This window comes from Aulonocara stuartgranti, assembly GCF_965226115.1.
Source record: "Aulonocara stuartgranti genome assembly, chromosome: 4".
Lineage (NCBI taxonomy): Eukaryota > Metazoa > Chordata > Actinopteri > Cichliformes > Cichlidae > Aulonocara > Aulonocara stuartgranti.
The window spans coordinates 33,215,300-33,237,307 of record NC_138942.1 but is presented as its reverse complement, the minus strand read 5'-3'; the positions used below and the strand labels follow the sequence as shown (position 1 = coordinate 33,237,307).

At 40.7% G+C, this 22,008-nt stretch overlaps 1 pseudogene across 1 annotated transcript; it reads left to right on the top strand.

Moving 5' to 3' along the window:
• Positions 1 to 832: 832 nt before the first annotated feature.
• LOC309704697 (beta-1,4 N-acetylgalactosaminyltransferase 2-like) lies at positions 833 to 22,008 on the top strand (annotated as a pseudogene). The gene is made up of 12 exons (XR_014280867.1): positions 833 to 1,011; positions 2,610 to 2,737; positions 3,667 to 3,816; positions 4,092 to 4,198; positions 4,827 to 4,864; positions 6,304 to 6,370; positions 6,741 to 6,854; positions 7,046 to 7,132; positions 18,903 to 19,084; positions 19,797 to 19,940; positions 20,453 to 20,681; positions 20,769 to 22,008. The product of XR_014280867.1 is annotated as a beta-1,4 N-acetylgalactosaminyltransferase 2-like (transcript).

The window sequence follows — 22,008 nt, the reverse complement described above, 5'->3', positions numbered from 1 at the left end:
GTACTACATTTAACCAGCTGTTTTGCCAACGCTTCACCTTCATTTTCCATTCATATTTCAAACCCCCTGTAGGTTATTATCCATGTCACATACAGCTCAATGCTTTTAATTCAGCTGTTTTTTTAAATTAATGTGTTTTAATATATTTATGATAGTTCTGCTTCTCAGCTCGTGAACAATTGTCTTTTTGGTTTGTTTGTTTTATCATAGCTACGTGGTCCTCACAGGACAGCCACCGCAAACATATGCTTGGATGCTGGACATTAAACAGAATATAAGTATTTAAAATGAGCTCAAGCAGTATTAATTCATTTTTATTTTTGGTATTTTAAGCAGAATTTTCATTAATACAGTTTTATGTGTTAACTTTTGTGTGTACTGTTGTACTGTACTAAAGGAATGCTTTGAAAAAGTCTTTCACCACTTGTCATTGTCAGCTAATCTTTGGTAATCCAGTAGATATTTATTTAACAAATGAAGTAATAATATGTTACAGTTCTTCAGTCAGGAAGAAACGCAGGAAGGTAAATTTACCATGTAGAGTGCAGATGGGCAGTATAAATAGTATGTTTTAATCTGGTCCTATTTATTTTGAACTGATAAATCATGGAGGAAGCTGTTTTGTTGACGCTGTGTGTGTATGAGTTTATGGGGTGATGGCATCTCTGCTTGTCTTTCTGTAAAAGTCATTTGGACCTGTATTATTTTGGATTTTACAGTCTACTGGTGCTTTTTGATAGTCTCTTTTTAGAACTCTTTTTACAGTGCAACAAGGGGAAGTCTGTGGTGCAGGTAGGCTGTACATTACACCTTAGCACCGAGGGTATTTGATAGAGGTGTGCAGGCAGGTAGGAAAGACACTCCCCCAAGGGGTTTGTCGTCTGTCTTCAAACAAGTGTTGCTCGACATTTAACATGTTTGGATTTGCTTTTCCCCATACATGATTGAAATTACCTTTGGTCAGGCTTGGAGAATCAAACACGAAGCCACACCCTGCTGCCATTGGGAAAGGTCTGTATTAATTCTGTATCTTTCACAAGGCGGAGGTTTGTCATAGTGGAGAACCGTGTTCACGCTTTAACTATAAAGGCTATTTGACTGAGGTGCGCATGCAGGTGGCAACAGGACTCCCCTCAGGCTCTGTCTTAAAATAAGTATTAGTGGATATTTGACATATCTGGATTTTGTTTTTTGAAAGACAAACGCTGCTGCTTTTCAGGAAAGCTGTGTATTATAAGCCAACTTTTACTTTACTGGGAAGAAATTGGTGCTAAAGTTTATCTCCGCAATCACATTACCTCATCGTAGTGGCTGAACATGAGGTACTCTCGTAAGTCTTGTTGTGACAAGCACAAACACATTGTTTTCAATGTTTCTCAGGTTTCTGTTCCTCCATAACAGGCATTTTGTGAGTGAGAGAAGAGGCAGCTGCTAGTATGCAAATTCTGATTTCGTGAAAAACATTCCTAATCTGTATATGATGAAACAAGAATAGTTTTATGTGTATTGACCTTGTAGTCAGAAATGGAAATAGTATTTGTTGACTGCTATTTTTTAGACAGTACCTCAACATGAGGCTTTGAGATTATGTTACATTGTCTGTCCCCAGTGGAGAGGAATATGTTTGTTTGTCAATGTCTCATCATTGTTTTTAAATGAATTGTGTTGAATTCAATATTATATGATTTTTATATATCAGATTTTACATCCACACAATTAGCAGAATTTGAAAATTCTTATGTTCACGTGTTCTTCACCCTTATTTTGGGTTTCTCTGAGGAGCCAGGCAGAGGAGCTTTCTCTGTCTTTCTCACTGATTGTCCTTCCTGTTTATAAAAGGAGGGGATGCCTTACACTATAGACAAAAGCAGTCACATCTTAAACCAGTTTTTCTGGCTTTAACTGGAACCCATTACAATCGCTTCTGTTCTTGATATTGTTGCAAGTTGACAGAATTTTTAGTGTAGTTTATTTACACTCATGGCTAAGTAATGTAATAAGTACTTATTCTAAGTCAGATGTACCCTTTACTTAGAAAAGACTCATTTGAATTAGAGGTAGAGGATTCTGCCAAGGAGCAATCAAATACTGCACTAAAAGAAAGCTACTGCACTGAAAGCATGTGCTTTGAGTCCAATATAATAATAATAATAATAATAATAATAATAATAATAATAATAATAATAATAATAATACATTTTATTTATTTTTTATAGGCACTTTTCAAAACATTCAAGGAAAACTTACAACTAAATAGTAAAATAGTAAAATATTACTAAAATAACAAGTATGCATAACTTGACAGTTGAAGGCATCATATTATTAAAATCAAGCAGAATAGGCAAGCTTCAGTTCACTTCAGTTTTATTCATACAGCGCCAAATCACAACAAAAATCGCCTCAAGGTGCTTTACCTTGTAAGGTAGACCCTACAATAATACATACAGAGAAAAACCCAACAATCATATGACCCCCTATGAGCAAGCACTTTGGCGACAGTGGGAAGGAAAAACTCCCTTTTAACAGGAAGAAATCTGCAACAGAACCAGGCTCAGGGCTCTGTTAACTTTCTATAACATTAGTGCTTTTGCGTATGTCTGTCTCCACAGATGTTTTTCAACAGATTTCAGCTGCTTTTTGCTGTTTGCCTGATGATCCTGATGGCGTTCTATTTCATAGATTTTAGTAAATATCGTGGAGAGCCACCCAACATCACTCCCACTACACCAGAACGAAGGTATAACAAACTCTCTGTCTTGATGCATGCTCAATCATCCAGGTAACTAAACTGCAGGTTTCCCCAACCTGCAGTCAGCTGAGACTGAAGAAGTCACTTGGATGAGTGACAAAATGTTTTTCCCACAAAACGCTACGTCCAGATGAACAGAATCAACTTTTGGAAACCAACTCTCTGTGTGTGGATATGAATTCTGCCTGCTTCTAATTTATTCTATGTAACATTTGATATTTTTTAGCAGTATTTCTAAAATAAATTGTTTAGAATGATCAAAGAAATACCATCCTTTTTCATATTCATATTAGTAGTTTCAACAATAATGAAAGCAATGACAGGCAGGCACAGGTAGTCAATATCAATACCATGAAACACACTTTTTATAACCTGCTTTGTCTTGCATGTCCATTCAAATATACCTGCAAACTATATCAAGTGCCTCAAAAAGTATTTGGATGGTTGATGATGGAGAATTATATAGGAGGTCAATCTGTCAAAGAGGTGCACTGTGTCTTTTATGATGTGAAAGAAAACATGATAGGATGCTGAGAGAGAAAGTTTTGTATTTAATGAGGACAGAGAAGCATGTGTATGAAGACAGTGGGACACCTGTGAGGTGTGCGGTTGGAGTGACTGAAGCGTTCAATGTGGGGATAGGAATATATCAGGGATGAGCTCTGAGCTCCTTCCACTGTTTGCAATGGTGATGGATAGTCTGATGGATGAGGCCTGCCAGGAGTTTACATGGATTTGGATGATTGCAGATGACATTATGATTTGGAGTTAGAGAAGAGATCAAGTTGAACTTCCCTAGGTTGGGTCTTTAGAAACTGAACAGCAAACTAATCAAACACTGAATGTATTAAAGAATGGAGTGCTAACCATACAGGACTTCTATATAACAGCCATTCTTCAGCATCTTTATCCTACAGCCATGTTTCCAGGTCATCTGTGACCAGACCTCTACCTGGTTCCTGCACCTGTCCTCAAGACTCATATATCCTAAAAGATCACCTCCCTAAGGAGCAAAGTGAGGAGCTAAAGCAGCGACGAGCTAGGGAGTTTCAGCTGAACAAAAACAGGTACCAGCTCCATGGATAGAATGCTGGAAAATTTTATTTTCCAAAGCATCAGCATGTCATGAATTGAACAGCAGTATAAAACTTGTGGGTTTTGACCATTTAATCGTCTACTGTGTGTGTGTGTGTGTGTGTGTGTGTGTGTGTGTGTGTGTGTGTGTGTGTGTGTGTGTGTGTGTGTCAAATATAAATGACAGAAATTGAACAATTGTATTTCATGTTATAAGTCAAGAAGGTAATCTGTCTTTTCCTCTGCTCACACCTCGTCTCTTCAACAGGACAACTTCAGTACTGTCCAGACTGTTGTTTGCCTTGCCTAACTCTCCTCTGCAGTATCCTATCCAGGGTTACACAGTGCAGCCTTTGACCTCCACTGTCATACCAGGTATACTGGGCTTAATATACAGAGCACTTTGTTACTGTTTACTGTTATTAAATTGAATGAAATGATCGTGGACAAAATAATCCCTGTGTGCACGATCAAACATGGGAAGCTCATGTTTATTGTGCTCCCCCACATATTTATTGCATTTGTGTGGCTGTACTCTGCACACCTCTTCTTCGCCCTGGCAGCTACTGAAATAGCTAGGGAAGGTGTGGTTAGCATGGCTACAACGTCACACCGCCAAATTAATCTCACTTTGATCTGTGGCTTAAGTGATTTCTATATAGAGGATCGTGGGGTTTTCCATGTTCTCCTAGAATGTTCACTGTACCCTGGGCCTGTGTAGGTTTTCTCATGATTTTTTTGGCTCCTTCCCACTGCCCAAAAAAATGCTTATTAGATTACCAGGTGGTTCTTAAGTGAACATGCATGCGAGGTAAAGTGTTTAAACTATAGAGTCTAAAGCACTGTATGAATGTGTGAAACACTTTTTAGAAAACATAAATCTGGATACCCCAAACCATTGGCCTTACCTAATCTACTTGCTTTGCAAAGTTTAGTCTTGTTGTAAACTCTAAATTTGAGTTAATTATGTGTCTTCTCATGAAAGAACTGATTTCATTTCCAGCTTTAGGGCTGCATGCAGAAAAAAGAAAGAGCTACAAGGTTGGTGTGACATCACAGATGAGTTGGGGATTTCTGACACTGATGCCACTATGGAAGCTTATTTCCACCACAAAAAAACAAAAAACGATCATCTATGAGTAAGAATGATGGTCTTAAAGTCAAATTGGTCATCTTAAAATTTTGTGTTATTATCTCAAAATTTCAAGTTAGGCATTTTCATCGTATTAACTTCTGAGAAAAAGTCACAATTCTGAGATAACTCAAAATTGTATCATTTTTGCCAATCAGTTGCCAAAAAGTATCAATTCATTAATACTTTTTTTCAGTGGTGGAAACAAGCTTTCATATCTAACTGATGGTAAAGCATAGTAGATGTTGCCTGGTCTAATCAAGATGGCTGCTGAAAGTGTAAAGTTCACACTTCAAGGGGGATTCTGATGTATTTAACTTTCAAATCCCTAAATGTCATTAAATGCAACGATTGTGATCCTACAGCTGATGCTAGCTTGGATCCTTCTCTTTGTGAAACAAGGACAGAAAAAAATTACATCGATAATTTTGCAAAACTGATTATGGACAAGACACGTGTTTTTTTTTTTTATATCATTATTATTTTACAGCAGCCATCTTGGTGTTAATCTTGCTAATCTAATATATTAATCTCAGTTTGCCAAGATTGATTTTATGGCATGGACTACATAAAATATTGCATACTATTATTCAAATAACTTGGTAACTTTGTAGCAAATAGATTGGTATATATAATCAGCAAAATCAGAAACAGCTTTCTAAAAAGGCCTGCCCACACCAGGTCTTAAACATGTCATGTGATTTTAGTTCAATCTCAGTGATCATAAAGGATATTTAGCAGTAGTGTCATTTAAAAAAACTAGCATCAGTTTCCATGCTATTTTCCTCATTTTCCTCATATATCAAATTAGTAGATATTCCCATAGGCATTTGTAGTGTTTCTTATATAGCGCCTTCTACTCTTCTAGAGCACTCAAAGTTCTTTATAAAACATGCCTAATCTGCCCATTCACACAAGAACGCTATGCTTTAACGTTCACACTCTGAGAGAGTTGGAGAGCACCTTGGGGTCAGTCTTTTGCCCAAGGATATTTGGCATGCTAACAGGAACAGCCATGGATCAACCGACCAACCTTCCAATTAGCAGATGACCTTCTGTACCTCCATAGCCAAAGGCATTCCATTGTCATCAAATATTTCATAACAAACATGATTTTCATTGAAATGCTTTCTGATTGTGAAACCTGATTGTGAAACCTGTGTTCTGCACTATCTGCACACTGTACCAGTAAGGGTATATAGTTAAGACATAGTTCAATCTGCAATACCTAAGAAAATCAGAGTAACTTAAGCCTGTTTCATATACAGCTTAGTGTAGCTATTATTGTTTAGATGATTGTATAGGTATCAATATTCTGCTTCACATTATTGAGGTCTTTTTGTTGTAGGTGGTCTTAAGTGTGTCTAAAGGCATCCTCACAACTGAAATACAACATCAAGACGTGACAGTTAAAGGTGAGAATTGACTGTCAGGACTAAAGTTTATTTATAAACTGGTGAAAAAATTAAATAGTTTAAATTCTAAGGTGTATGGGGCATTTGATGATGTGTTCTTTTTAGCCCAACTCTCCTGTTTCATGGAAGGGTCAGTAAAAATGTTTCCTTTTCCTAGTGGTCGTCAAGCAAATATGGTAAAGCTGATCTGGCTAAGCAAACTTTCACACTGCTTTAGACACGTAAAAATTGAGTATCATGTATGATAGTCATACTATGTTATACGATCATTACAACACAAAACGAAGTTGCTTGGCTCTTACACATTAACATATTAACCAAGTTATTGTAAGACTGTTGTGAAATTCTTGATTTTTTTATTAATTCACAGGTTCTGGTGAGAACAAACTGATAATTGAATCCAATAACCTGGTAATCCTCAACAACCTGCTGGCCAAAGTGTCGTATACCAGCACTATCTACCATATAAACACTGGAGACCTTGGTAAGAAATGATAAATGACCTACAATTTCAAATTTTGATATCTGTATGTTCTTTTGTTTATGAGCGTTAATGGCTTTCTCTTTGCTCTGAATGTAAACTTCTAACATCTTTAACATTAAATGCAGGCGGATTCAGGTAACAGTGAAAAGTGTTTTCTTAATTTACTTTTGTTTTCTCCATTTTTTCTATAGCCACATTCCAGTTTGAAAACCATGAAGCGGTGTTCCCCATTGCCATCAAACAGCCTCATATACCAGTCCTGTACGACATAGGGACAGGTAGGAGTGCGCTTTTTACCAAGATTCAGTCATGAAATGCTTATTATTTGTAAGTGCTGTTACAGATTCAAATATTGGGGATGGATACAAGAGGAAAAACCACAATAACAACACTGGTCCGGCCGGGTTGAGTCAAACGATGATTTTAATGATCACACGCGTGGGAGATGGACACCGTACGCAGACAGCATCAGATCTCAAAATAGTGGAGCATTGATCAAACTCTTATAGCCTCTAGTGGCCCCCATCTAATCATAAAAGCCTAAACATTCACATTCTTTCTCTCACACAGCGCCTAAGCTACGACCTTGGCTCCCTGTTTATCTGATCCTGCTGAGATGGGGCAGAAAACTCCAGCATGTTCTGTTCTCTTCTAATCAGACAAATAAGGCGATGACTTTCTGCGAACAGTATTTCTTATAACTCAGCAGTATAATGCATCATATAACAATATCATTCATTCACAATAAATCAGCAGTCTAATGTAATGCAAATCAGTTTAACAAATGCAATAGTTACCACCTTCTTCTAATTCAGGAGAATAATGCAAACTAAAACTACATAATAATTCACAATCTTTAATTAGGGGTCTAACATGGCATAAAATAATATTATAATCTCACACTCCCCCTGATGAGCTCTTTAGAATAAAGAGCTCACCTACACCCTGTAATCCAGTGTTGCCGGGTCATTTCTTCTTACCCCTTAGGTCCTTTGTCCCCCTGTTGGGCGAACCATATGTGAGATGACGACTCGACTAACGTGCTGCCACCTGCTGGCATAATGAGACAGCAAGAAAAAAATCTGGAAACGAAACTTTATCTTCACCCTTGACTATTGTATGACACGCACACATCAATGAAAACTAAACACATTTTTGCTATAAATTCAGTTAATTTTAGTTAGTTTTGTGAGCACTCATTACAGTTTTAGTTAGTTTTCCTTTTTTGTTTTTCTTTTTATTTCCGTTAATGTTTTTTCACTTCTAGTTTTCGTTATTTCGTTAGTTTTTGTTAACGATAATAACCTTGGTCTGGACTGTCAAAGGTGACTTTAACGCTGACTGTTCCGACAATCCATTTTATAACATTTCCTGGTCAGATTAGCCAATCTCTGCACACTGGAATAAACATAATCAACATGGTCAATATTTTTCCTGCGTGTTATTTCACCATCTTATCGATTCAAATGCTCCATCCTTATGTGGTTTGCGACATTATGTTTATCCACTCTGTCTCTAAATGTTTGAAGAATTTTCAAGTTTGGGGTCAAATTTTGAGAATTTGACCATAAGTGAAATTTATGGTGTCATCACCCCCTTCGGGGCTTACCTATCCCAGTTTTGATGATATTCCTCCCTATTCTTTGCAAGTACCCCCTGTTGGTGGCGAGAAACTGTTGGTGTGGTCAAGCGGGTGCTGTAAAAACAAAAGCTCAGGACAGAACAGCTATCAGTCATGTGCTCACACACAAAATTAGCATATATTGAATTTCATATTGATCCTCTGAGTGTAATGGTACATTTTAATTTGAATTTATCAAAGCTAAACACAATAATTTTTCTTCATTTTGCTCTTGTTCTTGTGCAGCACCACCTCCTATCACATGCCCCTGTCGATTATATCTCTACTTTTCTAAATTATTAACTATTTCAATGAAAGGACCTAAAAGACGGGGACCAGTGTTTATCATTACATATCTCCATTTTGAATGTGACAAGCCTAACATTTCCTTGTTATCAGTAGATATTAATAGAGTTTTTTGGCTTTTTTTTTTCCTCTATAAAAGTTAATTGACTCTTAACAGTGGCCCGCTATGGTTAATAATAACATGTTCAGTCATGAGTGAAATCAAACCTTTTCTTCACTTTAGCATTTAACCTTCCCAACAATATAATGTGATATATTAATCGAAACACAGCTACTAAAACACACTTTTCTTAATGCAAACATCAGAAACTCAAAATTAGCAACCAAAGGGTTAAGTCTGCAGTTCACACTCCTGTGAAGCTACAGCTCTTTAGTCTCTGTCATCCTTCTGTTCTTGCAAAAACTAAACAAAGCAAGACACAACATCCACCCTTCTTTTACAGGCTGGGTGACTTGTTTGTGGACATTTACTAATCCTAAAGTCGGCACCGTTTTTGTCTCAGTATCAAGTCAGTTAAAACTTTTAGTCGTCAGTCCTTCACAGTCCAGTCACATGCATACACACACATTCATACCAGATATTGCTGATAGTGGAGTCTCACGCGCAACCTATTCGAGCCTCCCTCACCAGCAAGATGACGTCATCATTTTAAAAGGAAAACAGTTCCTTGTTTTTTGGACTGGATTGACTCGCTGCAATCCTTTTAGGCTCAGGACTTCTCATGTGATCAATGTCACATATCAGTGAATTTCTCCCAAGCCCATTATAATCATGGAAAAAAATACTTTGCGACTGTTTTCAGTAAGAATATTTTATAGCGCTTTAAAGTTCAGTCTCTCAGGCCTGGATTAAAGAGCTGATTTGTTAAATCAGGAGCTCACAAAATACCAAAATATCACCACCGGTGGATCACACCTCTCAGATGTTCTTATTTCAGTGCACTGTAACAAAGGCAAAAACAAACGTAACCAATAAAATACTCATATAATAACAAATACTGGGGCCTATTGCAAACATGTCCAAGCATAAAACCATCTTTCTATTTCTTAGAGAAAGAAAACAATCCAAACCTCACTGATAGAATCAACCTAGTGTCAAGCAAAACCCAAAAATCAACCAAAACTTCACCAGAAAGTTTTTCTCCCTCCCGGGACAATGTTGTGTAGGAATACAGGCACCGTAACTCCTTTTTGCACTGACAAAAACATGTTGAATTGACTTAATTCAATAGTGGACACTGGTTGCACACAAATGCTTTGCTTTGGCAGAAACTTAAACAACTGAGTTAAATCAACACAACCTTTTCATATTCAGTAAACCTGTGCATTTTGTGTTCATAAAACACGATTGAAACATGTTCAGATGGAGTAAGTTGAGCTCTTGTAATATTCTAATTCTTCACAATTCTGTCATTTTATTTCAACACTATTCAGTAACTTTTATGCAAATACTACTTGGTCACTTAAATACTACATGTTGTCTTCATATTGCCTACGGTTCAACAAAGTCTAGATCCTGGTTGCCATAAAAATTGAATGGGTCTTCAACAACTACCATCCTCCTATCTTTATCCTGGTTGCACCAGGGCTGAGAAATAACCCTGAAGTGATAGGTTGCCAGGCAGGGTACACCCCGGACAGCTGACCAGTCTATCAGATAGAAACAAACAGCCGTTTACACATTCATGGATAATTTAGAATCATCAAGTAACCTAGCTCTAATAACTGCATGACTTTTCACTGTGGCAGAAAACCAGAATACCCAGAGAGAAACCACTGCAAACTAGCGAGACTGTGGACTTGCACCCAGGAGCTTCTTACTGTCAAGCAACAGCACTAACCAGCATGCCAACAATGTAGGAAATACAGGAAAGATATGATTTCCTGTATTTGATGCAGAATTCTTTTGTTCTTGCCCTTGACAGGTTAATCCACAATAAATAGCAACAGCATGCATGTGGTGTGTGTGTCATTGTCTGCCTCTTATAACTCCAGTGATTTTCCTGTAGTTTGAAATCTTATGCGGTGTTGTGAATTCCATGAGTTCAGCAACTAACCACTCTTATTAGATTGTATCGTGTCATCTCAATGAGAACAAATTGAGTTGTTGGATTTGGTACAGATCTTTAAAGCCTGAGGCAATTGTGTTAAACACACGCGAGATGCTTACGTAAATCCAAGGGCTGGCCCCTTTTTTTTTCTTTTTTTTTTTCAGTGTGTTCCTCCTTCAATTAAATCTCACTCACAACAATGTGGTGCTCCGAAATAAAACTCACACCGTTAATTCATCATTTTCACTCTGTACCACTGCTCCTTATCAGGCTGTGTGAAGCACAGTAAACAATTCAGTGGAGGCCTTAAGCCATAAACAGACGTCAGGCACAGACATTGTTTTCATAACCAAACTGCCTTGGACCTTGTCCCCTAAATCTACACAAATGCCTTCTGGGTGACATGAACTGCATTTAACCAATAAACAATCAATGGCTTCTTGTTGTTGTAACAGATTCTGTATTTGGGGATGTTTGTGTGCAGCATTTGTTAGTAAAGCATTCTTCATTGCATCAGCGTGTGTGTCACTCTTCATTGCACAAGCGTGTGCATGTGTGTGTGTGTGTGGATCACTTCTCAGTGAATTGAATCAGCATTTCGATTTGTGTGCGTGTGTGTGTCATTTCTCACTCAATCAACGAGTGCAGATGTGTTCATATGTGTGTTTCTCTTCATTCTGAGTCAGTGCATGTAGATGTGTGTGTTTGTGTGTTTGTGTTCATCACTTTCCTGTTCTGGTGTTCTGGGTAAACCACGGCCTGAGGTGTGCCCTGGGGTCCTGCCCTCCTCCTTTTCAGTCCGTTTGCATCCGTTGGTGCTGCTGCTCAAAGTTCTATCCATACTGGTTCTGGCCCCAATTGAGGCAGTCCTTTTCTCCAGTGTCCTGCATCTTCTCCTTGTTCCGCTCCTCCTTAACTTGACCCTTTTGCTTCTGTAGCTCCTTCAGGGTTTGCTCCTGCTGTTGGAGCTTCTCGTCAGGTTTGGCGACCTCCTGCTCCAGCAAGCTCCGGCCTGATTTCAAGTCCTGCGTCTGGGACTCCAAGCCTGACTGATGGGTTCGATTAGCAGCCAGCTCCTCCTGAGCCATGCTCAGTTTCTGCTCTGATGCCTTGAGCTCTTACTGAGGGCAGAAACCTCAGAGTCTTTTCCATACACGTCAGATTGAAGTTTATTGATGTTTTCCTTGCTTTGCTCCACGGCCTTCTACAGCTCTGCTGTTCGGCTCTTCTCAGAGGTCAGCTCCTGGCCGAGCCCCGACACCTGTGCCTTCAGCTTATTTTCTTCTGGTGCTTTTGTCCATTCTGAGGTGCCTCCTGACCTCAGTTACTCCTCCTGTCTCTGGCACGCCCTTTTTGCTGCCCGATCATCCGTGTTGGTTCGTCACTGTCCTGCACAGTTTTAATGCAGAGTTGTTAAGGTCAGCATTGTCTTGCTCGGCCTCACTTTTCCTCCGGGCTTAATGGGCGTCTCGTCACAGCTCTGTCAGCTGAAGCTGTCCGGAAATCTCCCCCGTGTAGTGAAACGGGCCTTGGATTTAACGCTCTCCGTCTCCGCTGCATGAGATCGTTTTCCTGCAGCACTGTTGACGTTTTCAGGTTGTTGTTGTGGGTCCAGCTGCTGTAGCATTTGGTCAGGGTCACATCAAAGATGGTAGAGGAGAGAGCAAAGATGGTAGAGGGGGAGAGCAGGAGTCCAGGTCAGCCTCGGCTTTCCGGGCTGACAAAGCAGCCTGTAATCAAGCATAAAGAGAAAAAACAAAACAAAAACAAAACATTTTGTTTCCCAAATTTTGATTTCCCACCTTAAATAACAGCACTCCATGTCTTCAGCCAGGAGTCAGAGCCTGCTTGTGACATTCAGGGACACATGGTGCCAATAACAATTCAGCCAAAAACTTGCCTGAAAATTTCCAGTGATGGTAACCGATAACTGGAGGAGAAGATGTCCTTTAAGCTTCTTTTACGGGTGGGGACAAAGTGAGGTCAAGCTGTAATTTTGAGCCAAAGCTTGGTCTGTCTGTCGTCCCAATTCTGTTTATGCTTTTGCCGCTGTACTCAGTCAAAGTCAAAGTCAAAGTCAACTTTATTTGTCAATTCTACCACATGTACAGGACATACAGAGAATAGAAATTTCGTTACTCTCAAACCCTAGATGAAATAGCAAAAGAACATTTAAATATAAGAGAGTGATTAAAAAATGCAAGTAAAATAATTAAAAAGTAAAAATTTAAATAAATACAATGCGATTATACCAAGAAAGCTATACAATATACAATATTCAAGTAAGGGTAAATGACATTGAGTGTAAACCGAGTAGTGCAAATAGGCAAATAGTGCAAAAGGAGATTTAGTAATGTACGGTAAGAGATAGTGTAACAACAAAGTCTTATGAGGTAATGGCAGTCCAATGCTCCACAAGGTGACTGGTAACTGGTGCAGGCCAGTGAGTGAGTCAGAGAGTGTGTGTGTGTGTGTGTGTATGTGACAGAGTTCAGTGAGACCATGGAGGAGAGAGGGGAGAGGGGGCAGAATCGGGAGGGAGTTAAGCTTCCTGACAGCCTGATGGATGAAGCTGTCCTTCAGTCTGCTGATCCTGGCCTGGAGACTCCGCAGTCTCCTCCCTGACGGCAGCAGCTTGAAGAAGCTTTGCATTGGGTGCGTGGGATCAGCCGCTATGCAAAGGGCTGTTTTAGTGAGACGGGTCCTGTAAATGTCCTGGAGGGAGGGGAGAGAGACACCAATGATCCTCTCTGCAGCTCTCACTATGCATTGGAGGGTTCTATGACAGGACGCATTGCAGGCTCCAAACCACACAGTGATGCAGCTCGACAGGATGCTCTCAATGGTGCCTCTGTAGAAAGTGTGCATGATGGGGGCTGGTGCTCCTGCTCTTCTTAGTTTGCGGAGAAAGAAGAGACGCTGCTGTGATTTCTTGGCCAGTGCTGTGGTGTTGTACGACCAGGAGAGATCCTCTGTGATGTGCACACCCAAGAACTTGGTGCTGCTCACTCTCTCCACAGACGCTCCGTCAATGGTCAGAGGAGCATGTTGGGTGTGCATTCTCCTGAAGTCCACAACAATCTCCTTTGTCTTCTCCACATTCAGAGAGAGATTGTTGTCAGCACACCACGTGGCCAGGCGTCTCACCTCACTTCTGTAGTCGGTCTCATCCCTGTTGCTAATGAGACCCACCACCGTTGTGTCGTCCGCAAACTTGATGAAGAGGTTGGAGCTGTATGATGGAGTGCAGTCATGGGTCAGCAGAGTGAAGAGGAGGGGGCTCAGCACGCATCCCTGCGGGGCCCCCGTGTTTAAAATGATGGTGCTGGATGTATTACTGCCGACCCGTACTGCTTGAGGTCTTCCGGTGGGGAAATCCAACAGCCAGTTGCACAGTGAGGTGTTGAGCCCCAGCTGGACCAGTTTTTGAGTGAGCTGTTGGGGGATTATAGTGTTGAATGCTGAACTGAAATCTATGAACAGCATTCGAACATATGAGTCTTTTTTGTCCAGGTGTGTGAGTGCTGAGTGGAGTGCAGTGGAAATAGCATCATCGGTTGAGCGGTTGGGCCGATACGCAAACTGGAAGGGATCCAGGGAGGGGGGCAGGACAGTCTTGATGTGTTGCATGACTAGTCGTTCGAAGCACTTCATCAGGATGGGAGTAAGTGCAACAGGACGGTAGTCATTAAAGCAGGAGGGAGATGACTTTTTTGGAACCGGAATGATTGTGGTGGCTTTAAAACATGTGGGGACGACAGCCTGGATGAGTGATATGTTGAAGATGTCTGTGAAGACATCAGTGAGTTCCACTGCACAGTCTCTCAGTACACGACCAGGAATGTTGTCAGGACCCAGAGCTTTACGTGCATTGATCCTGCTGAGGGATCTCCTCACGCTGTCCGGTGACAGAGTCATCACCTGGTCACCAGGAGGGGGTGGGGTCTTCTGTGCAGTGGTGCTGTTTTGGACTTCAAAGCGAGCAAAGAAAGTGTTCAGCTCGTTCAGCAGGGGGATAGTGCTATCACAGGTCTGTGGTGGGGGCTTGTAGTCTGTGATGGTCTGAATGCCCCGCCACAGGCTCCGTGAGTCTCTGCTGTCTTTGAAGTGATGAGATATTTTCCTGGAGTACTGTCTCTTAGCCTCTCTGATGCCACGGGAAAGGTTGGCCCTAGCTGTCCTCAGGCTCGCCTCGTCTCCATCTCTGAAGGCAACATTCCGAGCTTTCAGCAGCCTGTAGACCTCTCCTGTCATCCATGGTTTTTGATTGGCCCGGACAGTTATGGTTTTCGTGACTGTTACATCCTCAATACACTTGTTGATGTAGGCAGTAACAGTCTCTGCGTACTCCTGGAGGTCAGTGGTGTTGTTATAGGTGGCAGCCTGCTTAAACATGTTCCAGTCTGTGGTGTTGAAGCAGTCCTGTAAAGCCTCTGAAGACCCTTCTGGCCACACTTGTATCCGCTTACGAACCGGTTTGGTGACTTTAACGAGCGGTCTGTAAGCAGGCATTAGCATGACAGTGATATGGTCTGAGGCGCCGAGGTGGGGGAGGGGAAAAGCTTTGTAAGCTCCTCTCTGGATGGTGTAAACAAAGTCCAGTGTGTTATTTCCCCTTGTTGGAAAGTCTATGTGTTGTTGTATTTTTGGAAACACGCACTTTAAGTCTGCATGATTGAAATCCCCAGCCAGGATGAGAAAAGCATCAGGATGGGCTGTCTGCTGCTCACTGATGTGCTGGTACAGTTCATTCAGTGCCTCACTCCTGTTGTTGACATTGGAGGAGGGAGGGATATACACAGCGCACAGTAGTATGGCTGTATATTCCCTCGGTAGATAGAATGGCCGGCACTTAATAACCATGAACTCCAGCACTGGTGAGCAGTGTTTGCAGACCGCAACAGCATCGCGGCACCAGGCATCATTGATGCAAACACAAAGTCCTCCCCCGCGGGTCTTACCTCCCGCGACGATGACTCTGTCAGCACGGTAGCATGTTAGCTGGTCGAGCTGAATGGCGCGGTCCGGGACACTGTCGCTGAGCCATGTTTCCGTGAACACAAAAGCACAGCAGTCCTTTACATTCCTTTGAGATGAACGTAGCAGTCGGATGTCGTCCAGTTTATTTTCTAGCGAGCGTACGTTGGCCAGAACGATAGAGGGGATGGCGGGTTTGTGTGGGCTAGCCGCTAGCCTAGCTCGGATGCCACCGCGCTTACCCCTCTTCTGCTTCCTCTCACACCGCTTGAGGCGCATCCATTGTGGGCGAAGTGCAGGAGTGGAGGTCGGTGATTGAGTAGGCCTTCGGAGCAGACCCAGATCTTTCAGCTTCTCGATGTCCACAGAATTTAACTTAAAAAGTTTGTTTCTGCCGATGTCGAGAAGAAGTGTTCGGGCATATCCTTGCTTGCACACAGATAGACGCGACAATGACTTACAAAAACACTGCAACTTACAGGACGAAAAACACGAAAAAGTAGTTTGTTTGGGAGAGAGAGAAGCCGCTGCGTGTGCACGCACCGCCATCGTTTCCAGGTTGAGAGAAATCCACCTGTATTAACACACTAAAACATTCACTTAGTATTTCTTTTCTGAAAACATCCATTCGCTTCATCTGCCTAGATTTTACTATCTCTCTCTCTTGGTGCATACTTCACACAGTCAGGCAGTTGCCTTTTATGGGCATGCAAAGTTCCTGTCACACACACTGCTTCATATGACACACACAGCTACTCCACCCAGCAGCTGCAAAGCCGTCTTCATGTCCTCTCTCCACACTCTCAGCCATAATCCTCCGTCCTCAATATGAATGTATAAAACCAGTCATAATTATCCCTAGAAACACACCCTCAAGAAAATTCGTTGTATTTACTCATCTATTCGTACTCACTGTGACCAATGCAATTCATGTAAAGAAGATCCTCTATAGGTGAAATTTCAATTCAGCACGACCCTGAAATAAGCATGCCTTTTATCTAAGTAAAATGAAATTACTACACCACCACCAGTGCTGAAATTCGTGCTTGATCACACCCTATATTATGATAAAACTAAAAGTAAATCAAAGTTAACTGCTTATATTATTGAGCTGAACCAAGAGTCACTTAAAAATCTTATAAATCCTGCTTCACACCACAAAACTGAAACAAATCACAGCTGTATTTATCACTCAATCTTACTCTGCCGACTGAAGTGCCGGTCTAGATCATGCACGATTTGTCTCTTCTATATCAAAACCCAGCCAAACATCAAACATTCAGCGTAGTCATTCAAAACTTTATTTGTAATATTATAATCAGCAAAATCAGCGTTTTAATTACAGGCATGTATCATTGTTTGCAAATCATAATTATAAAACTCAAAAACACGCTAAACAGGAAGCAAAAGTCCTCTGTGCGCTTCACAGCAGCCACCTCATTTGCATGTTCACACACCGTCTAAAAATAGCTCGCAGCGCTGCAGCTGCACGTCACACACAGTCTCACACACAGTCTCACACACAGCTCTGTTATTTTATATTACAAAGACGTCTTATATTTACAATCACTCTCAGGCCTGACAGCTTTAGCGCCTACACAATTTCGACAAATTTAAGTTAACGGTCCAACCGAAAAAGTCCAACTTTTTTGTGATCAATTAACCAGTCCAACAGTCTCTGGCCTTGTCTCTAAAGTCCCTTACTCAATTTAAAAGTGTCCAGCACCCAAGGTCCAACCTTTGCTGCCCAAAAAAGCGCACATACTCATACCAAACGGTAAAGAGACTCTAACTCCTAGCTTATTCCAGGATGCCCTGTACCCCACAGTCAAGCCAAACTGAACTAACCCTGTTCGCCGACAGGTCAAGGTCGCGCGTCCGCGGCCAGGAGGGAGCGTAACCTCTGGGCTATGCGCTTCTCAGCAGTCCAACTGCCGTTCTTGAAAAATTTATAATACTTTGAAACAACAGTCAACACCCCAAAACAAGACTATGACTGACGCAGGTCCAACCTTAAAACCAACGGGGACTCTAACCCACAAAATGACCAATTCCCTATCAAACTAAATTCACTCAGCAGTCCAACTGCTTTAACTTCAATCAGCAGTCCAACTGCTTTAAATACTCAGTACTGTCACTTTCCAGTAATTTCAGTGAGTAGACTTTAATTTTATCATGTCCAATTTGGCACACTTTGGAAATAGATTCAACAGGTAGTGCCTTACCTTTGTATAAGCCGGCTTATGCCCACTCACGTCAGACCACTGGCTTGTGCCTGTCCGTTCGACAACCTCGGACCGTCCAAACCTCCAACTTCCACCCCAATACCACCGGACGAGCCCCCAAACTGTTACGGATTCAAAAATTGGGGATGGATACAAGAGGAAAAACCACAATAACAACACTGGTCCGGCCGGGTTGAGTCAAACGATGATTTTAATGATCACACGCGTGGGAGATGGACACCGTACGCAGACAGCATCAGATCTCAAAATAGTGGAGCATTGATCAAACTCTTATAGCCTCTAGTGGCCCCCACCTAATCATAAAAGCCTAAACATTCACATGCCTTCTCTCACACAGCGCCTAAGCTACGACCTTGGCTCCCTGTTTATCTGCTCCTGCTGAGATGGGGCAGAAAACTCCAGCATGTTCTGTTCTCTTCTAATCAGACAAATAAGGCGATGACTTTCTGCGAACAGTATTTCTTATAACTCAGCAGTATAATGCATCATAAAACAATATAATTCATTCACAATAAATCAGCAGTCTAATGTAATGCAAATCAGTTTAACAAACGCAATAGTTATCACCTTCTTCTAATTCAGGAGAATAATGCAAACTAAAACTACATAATAATTCACAATCTTTAATTAGGGGTCTAACATGGCATAAAATAATATTATAATCCCACAGTACCAGATACAGCCTGCTCTAGGTGTGTAGGCAGGTAAAACATATGACTGAAATCTTACAGAGAGAAGAGGAAAGATCAGTGTGTATCCTTTTCTTCGGACCTTTTTCTGTTCTGCTGTTTAATTTTTCTATTGACTGAAGAAAAGTGAAAATAATTTGCTTTCTTTTGCCTTTTAGACATTAGTTCTCAAGTCACCATCACCACAAAGACTTTCCTGCGCTACAGAGAACTGAAGGTGTTGTTGGACAGCATCCGAAAATTCTACAACAACATAAAAGTGATTATTGCAGATGACAGCTTAGAACCAGAGCCAATTCACAGAGAAAACATCTTACATTACATCATGCCTCCAGCACAGGTATGTGTGGTAGATCCAAGAATTGGAACCACAGTTGTGTTTACTAAATATGCAATGTTGGTACAAACTGTCAGTTTGAATTTTCTACAAAACCAGATAAATCTCAGATATAATTCAGATTCTTGTATGTATGAATTTAAAATAAGTCTGACCTATGGTGGAACGGTTCACAGCCGAGAGTGAAGCGGTGGGAATGAGCACCTCCAAATCTGAGACCATGATCCTCAGCAGGAAAAGGGCGGAGTGCCACTCCGCTTACGCTGTACTGGTCTGTTGTGGTGAAGGGTGAGCTGAGTGTAGAAGCGAAGCTTTCAATTTACCAGTCAATCTAAATCCCTACCCTCACCTATGGTCGCGAGCAGTGGGTAGTGAGTAAAAGAATGAGAAATAGGCTTCCTCCGAAGGGTGGCTTGCCTCTCCCTGAGATAGAGTAAGGAGTTCAGCCATCCGGGAGGGGCTCAGAGTAGAGTAGGGCTCCTTCACATGGAGGAGGTGGCTGGGGAGAGGGAGGCTTGGGCTGCTTCTTTCGTGACACAGCCCCGGATAAGCAGAAGAAGGTGGATGGATGAAATTTGTTTTTTGCTAATAAAACAAAAAACAGTGTTGCTTTACAATGACTTTTATTGTATTGATCACTTGAGAGCACCATTACACCACAGTGTAAAAGATTAAAATGTTAAGATTAAGATGTGAAAGATGTTTCCTTCCTCAGGGCTGGTTTGCAGGCAGAAATCTGGCTGTTTCCCAGGTAACCACCAAGTACTTCCTGTGGGTGGATGATGATTTTGTGTTTACAGAGAAGACAAAGATAGAGAAGCTTGTGGAGGTCATGGAGGCGAACCCTGAACTGGATGTGGTGAGAATGAAATAGCTCACATAAAGCATTTGCAGTTTATTTAAAATAATTTGAATAGAACATTAAAATGTAAATATAATACACCCATAAAATACACATGTTAGACTGATGTAATCCTTTTTTCCTTTATTACATCTGATCTAGTTAGGCCTTTTGGACCATGTAGCATGCCAACGTTTGGGGTCTTAACTTCACAATAACTTGCATGGAGCAGATCCTTTATAATCAATGAAGACAAAGGTTATTCTAGATTTTTGGGTTTACTGTAACATCTATTATTAACAAAGATCAGATGAGCAGTTATGACCACGCACAATAAAGTAAAGTTGGTGGAACCAGCTTCTGGACAGATGCATAGGTTACCTGAAAGACTAGTCTCATTTCTAGATTTGATTTTCAAAAACAAGCATGACAAGTAGTGTCTACCTGAACATCGACTGAACAATATTGGAGCTTGCAGTGAAACACTAGCCATTTTGTAACAAGATGTTGTGTTTCTTTATTCGTATTAGGTTGGTGGGGCTGTAGAAGAGAACCAGTTTTATTTTACTCTTATATATGAGGAAGGAAAGGAAAATGAAGGTGGTTGCCTATACAGAAAGTCTCAGGGGAAATTCCACTCACTTCCTGGCTACCCACAATGCTTTTTGACTAATGGAGTAGTCAACTTCTTCCTGGCTCGTACAGATGCTGTACAGAAAGTTGGTTTTGACCCTAAGCTACAGCGAGTAGCACATTCAGGTAGGTCCAGATCTCAAAGAAGTTTATATTACAAATGACAGCAAGAGCATTTTGTGTTAAATATTAAATTCCAATTTCTAACTCTAGAGTTTTTTATGGATGGTCTGGGCTCTTTGCTGGTTGCATCATGTAGTCACGTATCCATTGGTCATCAACCCAAAACAGCCAACAGCCAAAGTTCTATATACGACGAATATAGACACCCGGGAGAAAATGATGAAGAATTCAAACTGCAGCTTCACTTTTACAAAAACAACCTTAAGTGCATTACATATGGATAGAAGATTCATTCAAAGAACATCAGTGTCACTTGTAATGTCATATTGTTTTGTCATGGTCCCAGGGTTATCTGAGTTTAGGATTCTCAGTGAATATAGCCGAGTTTGGCTCTCTGTTTGGATTTTATTCATCAAGATTTTTTTTCTTTATTATTCCTATAGAGATTAATATCTTGTGATGTTGGTGACACTGAATTCTGTTTTTACTTATTTTCTTTTGCTGTTTTGTCATCCTGTGTTTTCACTCATGTTTTCATTGTAAATCTAATACACTGAACTTTAAAACATTATATATCTTCACAGAAGTACAAAACACGCTAAAATCTAATAGATGTTGTGAGTCATTTATCTATGCCACCTATGTTTATATTTAATAAAACCAAAGAAATAAATATACATACTGTACAAGAATGAACAGTGTCGTAACAGTAATAGTTCCTTAAAATTTATACTTATGATAGTTTACACAGATGTAATCAGATGCCATAATTTCCCTTCTAACCACATGTTTGAATCCTGGTGTAAATGGGCTAAAGAGTTCACTTTTATAGAAGCAATGTTTACTGAGAGGGGGGTGGTTGTCAGTGAGCTTTAGATGCTGGTTTGTTGAATGAGTTCAGTTGGTTTTTTGTTCAGTCTTTTACAGACAACCCACTAGTCTGAGATGCATAGGTCAAAGATTTATCCAAACAGGTGTGTATCTTGACCTCACACAGACATCTGAGTGCCCTATAAAAAGCTTTTGGACCCATCTATTATTTGTTAAGCAGAAAGAAAAACCCTAACTCACATGTCATGTATTGTTATGAGTTATGTAATATGTTTTTTTTAATAACAATTTAAAGATATGTGGTACAAAAGGCTCAAACAGGTTAAGTTCATTTCAGTGCACGTTTCAGAAACATATTTGAACTGCTTCCCTCTGTTGGCTCTTGTGCTTTGTGTTTATTTTTACTTCATTTAGCTTGTTTCCATTGATTTGTTGCACCTGTTTGGGTTTTTTACGCATGTGTTCCCCACTACCCAAATAAACGTGTGTGTATTTACTG